This window comes from Triturus cristatus, chromosome 4_2 (genome assembly GCF_964204655.1).
Source record: "Triturus cristatus chromosome 4_2, aTriCri1.1, whole genome shotgun sequence".
Classification (NCBI taxonomy): Eukaryota; Metazoa; Chordata; class Amphibia; order Caudata; family Salamandridae; genus Triturus; species Triturus cristatus.
The window spans coordinates 13,289,832-13,296,281 of NC_140586.1; the positions used below are offsets into that span (position 1 = coordinate 13,289,832).

Genomic DNA, 6,450 nt, shown 5'->3' on the forward strand with positions numbered 1-6,450 from the left:
GGAGCGGAAGCCCACCCCCACGGTATTGCTGCATTTTTAAGCTTTATTCGAACAGAGGGAGCCAACCCCACTTCGTGATGTGCTGCGGCAGGTGCCCAGCCCGCGTTCCTGCCATGCGTAGGGTTCTTAATTGGAGTGGGTGCCCACCCCACATGCGGTGTTTGATTGCGAGTGCCTACCCCGCTTTATGCCAATTTAAAAAGGCGGGTGCTCACCCCGCACTAGAGCTGTACCTTAAAGCGTGTGCCCACCCCGCATTGCACCACGACCTGAAATGAGAAGCCGCCGCTACTGCGGCAAAGACCCAGAAGGCAGGCAAAGTTGCTCCTGGAAGGAGGGCGGAAGCCTACCCAGCTTTTGTGCCTGGAAGAATCAGAGGAGATCCAGGCGGTAGCCTACCCCACACTGGTGCCGGCCAAAGACTAAGAGGAAAACAGAGACTGTGATCCGTGAGACCCTGAGACTGGCGGGAGCCCACCCAGTGTTGTGGTCTGGTCCGCCGTAAGAGCCCCGGTGAGCGAGGCTGAAGGTGAGAGCCCCACGCTGCGGATTGCAAGGAGCCCTGGTGAGGGGGGCTTCCCGAAGTCTGAGTGCCAGAAGCGGCAGGCAAGGATGCGGCAGTGAGGTGGTGATGGTGGGGGCCCCGAGACAGTGTCAGTGCCTGCCCCCACCGCAGTCTGCCCAGCGGCGGGCCAAAAGAGGGAAGCCTACTGCAGCGCGACCGGCAGAAAGCAGGTTGTCCCGGGAGATCCCCGCGTGTAGCCTGGAACCCGAGAGAGCAATCCCCCATTAAGTGGGGGGGTCTGATGTATGTGGCATGGGGCAATTCTAGTTAGGATTCCCAGTGGGGCCCCCCCTTTTGCACAATTGGTGGCAGGAATGAGTTCCTTTTCGGCCAAGTTAAGGCCCAGTGCAGACGTCCCGTTCTGAGGGGGCATTGTTCACAAAGAATGAACTCTACCTATTTCATTTAAATATATGCTATACGTCATATTAAGTGACACTCTGGCTGGACCATGAGCATGAATATAGAAACATTTAAGAGGGTATACTCATAATTTGATTCATTGTTTTGTTAATGTTTGTTTATATGCTTCGAATACAAAAATATCAATGTATTAATACAGATCCTGACTACAAACATTCTTAATTGTACAAATCAGATCCCATTGCACAACATCCATTCAAACCACTCAACCAACTACATACTCAAACCATACTCGCACGGAAACACAGATGCGTACATCACACATGCAAGGCAACCTTAATATGCACCAGAGTCCCTCACAATGTCTATTGATGTTCCAAGCGGCGGATTTAGCTTACTGAATACTGTAAATTATACACATTAAACAGTTGTTAATAAGTCCTTAAGAGCAAGGCCCTCAAAATTGCTCCAATCAAGACTGATTGTCATTTCCAAAAGAGGGGCTAATCAACGCATTTCATTGTTGTTTTAAAAGAACAAAGTTCAAAGATATCAAAGGAGGGGACTCATTTCAAGTGTAGAAGCGCGTTTCCATGAAACATTTTTGTTTGGGTGCCACCTTCTTCAGGGAGCATATGAAGTATGTTCCAAAAGAGAAGGCAATGGGACCTGTCAAAGGTAAAAAATTAATTATAACATTTCTTCGGTGTTAACATAATTATCACAAATCAAGCAGCCCAGTCACCTAAATATATTATAAGGACATGGTCAACAGTGCAGACGGTCACACTACACAGAAGTTTAAATATACTTTATGCAAATCATTTAAAATCTAGACATATGCACTATCAAGGAAATAGAAGAAAGAATTTATAACAAAAAAAAAATATGTAATGTCAAAATAGACCAAGCAAGAGGCCGAAAAATATAAAGTGAAAATATGTAAGTGGTGAACAACAACATTCCAAAATCTGGACAAAGCAAAGAGGATGTAGGATAAGAGCTCTTCAAGATGGACTAAAGTAAGACTAGGAAAGACAAACATTTTCAATCATGCCGTCTGGATAGACTAGGCCAGCTATGTTAGAAATCAATATTCCAAAGATCATAAATCGTATATGTATCAGTCAGTGCAGGGTCAACTAATACATAGGTAGAACTGAGCATAGAACTAGGTGGTTTTAAAGTTAGCTTGATACTGGTCATTGGTGCTTACCGGTCTAGGCGGAATCAGAGTGTGCTATTTAAGGCTGTCACTCTCATAGAGAGGAAACAAGGAGGTCGCTCGCTACAGGCAAAAATAATGACAAAAAACACAGTATCATAAATATGTCAAATAAAAGTGTACTATCAACACTACCGAATGCCATTGTCTAAAGACATTAAGTCTCACCAAGTGATGAGCGTAGGTCAAACGAGTAGGTGCTATGCGTGCCAGACTGCTAGCTCAGATAGAACGAGATGCCGAATTCAGGAACTATTCTTTAGTGTAGAAAGGACAAGCGCATTGATTAACACGATTCTAAAAAAAATATATAAAGCCACGCTGTTACAAAGTATCCAGATAGACAGACTGTGAAAGCGGATTTCATTAGATACATCAAAGAAAGTAATGCCTTAGTTAAGCAGTTAATTGCTCACCTTTTTTCAGTTACGTGATGAAAATTGCCATTAGAAGATATCTGATCGAGGAGGGTTCTCAAGGCTAAACAGACAGATAAAAGAGTGAAAAATGATTCCTGTCTGGTGTCAAAAAAGAGGACTGGGTCACAAAGATATTCTACGCGAGATGGATAAACATTAGTACCTCATATGCGTTGCTCCACAGAAAGATCGCCCCGCTTCATGTTGCTGGCGTTTGTTAAATGGCCAAAAGAAGGAATACGATGACCTGCATGGGGCAAGAGCGACAACGTATTTCTTTTACGATTAACAGCAACTAAAGCGTCACTTATTTTAGCCAGACGGGCGGTTTGACAACTAACAGAGATTACCTGGATACAAGGCAGAGACCGGCAAACTGCTCCAAGGTGATAAAGCGTCCCGTAGATGAGGAGGCGGTTTAAAAAGTGGTCTAATTAAATGGGGCACTTAAATAGCCCAGTTAGATGATACGTTGAGTTCCACGTTATCTTTCAAAACGTGGAACTTGACAGACGTCTTTACGTATACATTTCCTAGGGAACATCTTAAAAAGATACGATCTCTAGGGAAAAATAACGTGTTCATTCTAAGGAACATTTTAAAGGGGTACGATCTCTTGGAAAGGATTAAACATACGCTGATGGCCTTAAGATTAACTAGTGAGCCACCTTCCTGTGCCCAAATGCTGTCTTATAGACAGGAAGAGAAAAGAATAATAGTGCTGAAAAAATCAGATCTAAAATAAATTAGATCAAGCATTCGTTCTCTGTTTCAAAGGACCTAGACTCGTATATAAAGACCGTGTAGTCAAGATTTTATTAAAAACCAGCACCCTACATATGCATATATGTTTAAATTCAAGTCATCAGTATCCAAACAAGCATTTGCAATGCAATCGGCCTCGTCTTTGGGACCTTATATGTATTTAGCTATGCAGCACATTAGCCTGGGTGCTGAAACATCTACTGTTGTTTAACATGGAGGGAAAGTAAGTACCAAACTGCGTGACACACCAGGTATTATTTTTGTTTTTTAAAACATAAATAAAAGGCATTGTCAATTACAATGCCAATAGCTTAAACTCACATAAATGCGAGACCTATTGCATTGCAAATGCTTGTTAAAACCGCGTCACAGAACATGATCCAACAAATGTGACTAGTTAGATGTACTTAAACAAGAAAGGTCTCTATCCAGAGTTAACACTACAGTGGCCTTGCATGTTTCCAATCAGAACCTTTACAGCCGCACATCCCACAAACCCCTTCCACACTGATTCCCCGAACAATCATGTTTCTCTCAACATAGATGCAATAACACTAATACACAGTGTCATAACAACGGTGATATTCCCCGTGGGTATTTCATTTTCCTCTTAGGAGGTGTTTGATGCTATTCTTAAAAGTCCTAGGCCTAATGGGATTCCCTTGGATCTATATAAGAAAACCCCTGGGTTCTGGGTTCCCCTGCCTTCAAATATTATCAGTTCTGTATGTAAGGCTGGTATACCAACTTCCTGCCACTCATCCATAATTGACTCTGAAGTACGAACGGGGCAGATGAGACTACACACTGGGGTCCCAACCAAACATAAGCTCCAGAAGAGGAGAGAGTGCATGTATCAGCTGACATAATAAAGATTAACCAGACCCCACCCAATGAATAGGCACTTCTGTGGCAAACTCTTAGAAATCTTAAGTTATGCAATTTTGTCCAGAGTGAGGTTTTAACACATCTTATATTTTAAAGGTAAATATGCACAAAGAAAAAGTTTTCAATAATTTTACAAGTACCCAACAAGTAACATAAATAATCTAAAATGTAGTACGGTTAAACTACAGAGCAAAAAGTGTAGCAAATATACTGGGGAAGTAGTAGAATCTCTTGATTGGTCCATGCGCAGGATACCTCATTAGTGATAAGCTCTCACTCTACATCCCGTTCTGTTTCACTCTGTTAGCCGCCATGCCGTGTCTCTCTGGAGTTCCAATTCCCCCAAAGCAGAGCATGATGGGGGCATGTCCACTGATGCGTAATCAAGATTAACCAGACCCCGCACCGGGAAAAGGCACTCCTGTGGCAAACTCTTTGAAATGTGCAGTAATGCAATTTCTTCCGAGGGTGAGCTTTCAGAGCCTCATATATTTAAAAGGCAGCTATGCCTGTTAGAAAAAAGTATTCAATAATTTGACAAGTACCCACAAACAGGAAACTCCATTTAAAACATGCATTGGCAATACAATAGATCTTGAAGACTTAAAGATAAACATAATAAAAACGGGACCGCACTGAACATAAAGCATTGCGCCCGTGTATTTCAAGAGCTACGTGTATGACGGCCCGTTAAGAGGACGCCATGAGGAAAAAATGTATGTGGGCACCGTGCTATACCAATAATCGCGGCATCCATGTAGAAACCAGTTATGCGTACAGTGTGCTGCAATACTGCCAGGAAATAAAGTATTCAATAATTTTACAAGTATCCCAAAAAAGTAACATAAATAATTTAAAATGTAGTATGGTTAAACTACAGAGCAAAAAGCATAGAAAATATACTGGGTAAGTAGTAGAATCTCTTAATTGGTCCATTCGCAGGATACCTCATTAGTGATAAGCTCTCACTCTACATCCCGCTCTGTTTCACTCTCCATGCCGTGTCTCTGTGGAGTTCCAATTCCCCCAAAGCAGAGCATGATGGGGGATGTCCACTGATACCTAATCAAGATTAACCAGACCCCGCACCGTGAAACTCTGAAATGTACAGTTACGAAATTGCTTCCGAGGGTGAGCTTTTAGAGCACCATATATTTAAAAGGCAGCTATGTCATAGGAAAAAAGTATTCAGTCAGTCAGTCAAAAAGTCTTTATTCGATTGGCATCATAAAAGACATACTATACATATTTTAAAAAGATTCATATAGAGTACAATATCATATAGCAATACAAGATAAAAATGATAAGATCATGTAGAATATTTCATAGTAGTCAAATTATTAACAAATGATGACTAAACATAGTAAAAATTTATAAAACACACACCAATCTAACCTAAATCCATAGTGATAACACTAATTTAAAACAACTAAATCCAAGTGGGACACATATCAAGGATTGAGTTTCCGTAACCTAAGAATCCACGCCCAGCTGATACATTTGGCAACACCTATTACAACAGGTTTAGATGTATCCGTTTTCAAAATTCTACTGGCAACCTGTGCAGAACGGGTACTCATCAATCTGCATACGGGACGAAGCCATATACGGCGTGGAAGAAGGTAAGTTGGACAACAAAAAAGAAAGTGATCCATAGATTCGATCTTGTCCACACAAAAGGGGCACTTATCACTACCAAGAGGGCTCCAGCTTTTAGTGAGCCCTCGCAGTGGTAGGGCGCCCACTCTAAACTGATGATACAGTTTACGATCAAGATGTTTCATAATGGTGTCCCAGTAACCTTCATAAGCGGACTCGTCCTTAAGAGCAAAAAATTTAGCTGTCATGGAGCTACCCGAGAGGGAGGCAAATCTCCTGTTCTTAATCATACACCAATAGGCGTCCCTTAGAACAATTTTCGTCAGGAAAACAGCAGTGTCTGGGTTGGCCCAGAGGTCATCCATCCCAAGATCAGTCAGCAGGGCTTTAACACCAGACAACCATGATATCCTATGTGAACCCTCGAGCCCTTTAACTTCCAAAAGGGCTTTAGCATAAATAGATAATTCGGGTGTGGTCCACAGGCGTCGCCAAAACGCCAGGGGTCTAAACCCTGCCATATCCTCTAGAGGCTGGATTCCTAAGTCATATAATAGTGGAATGCGCTGTGTTGATTGTGGAAGCCCTATTGCTGACCTGAGAAATTTGTTCTGGGCAGTCATCAG

General features: G+C 42.3%; 1 long non-coding RNA gene across 1 annotated transcript; it reads right to left on the reverse strand.

Moving 5' to 3' along the window:
* Positions 1-1,174: 1,174 nt before the first annotated feature.
* Positions 1,175-2,635, reverse strand: LOC146832817 (uncharacterized). Its single transcript, XR_014960174.1, has 4 exons — positions 2,570-2,635; positions 2,322-2,450; positions 2,145-2,216; positions 1,175-1,597 (listed from the first exon to the last, which is right to left on the reverse strand). It is a non-coding gene; the product is annotated as an uncharacterized LOC146832817 (long non-coding RNA).
* Positions 2,636-6,450: the final 3,815 nt, after the last annotated feature.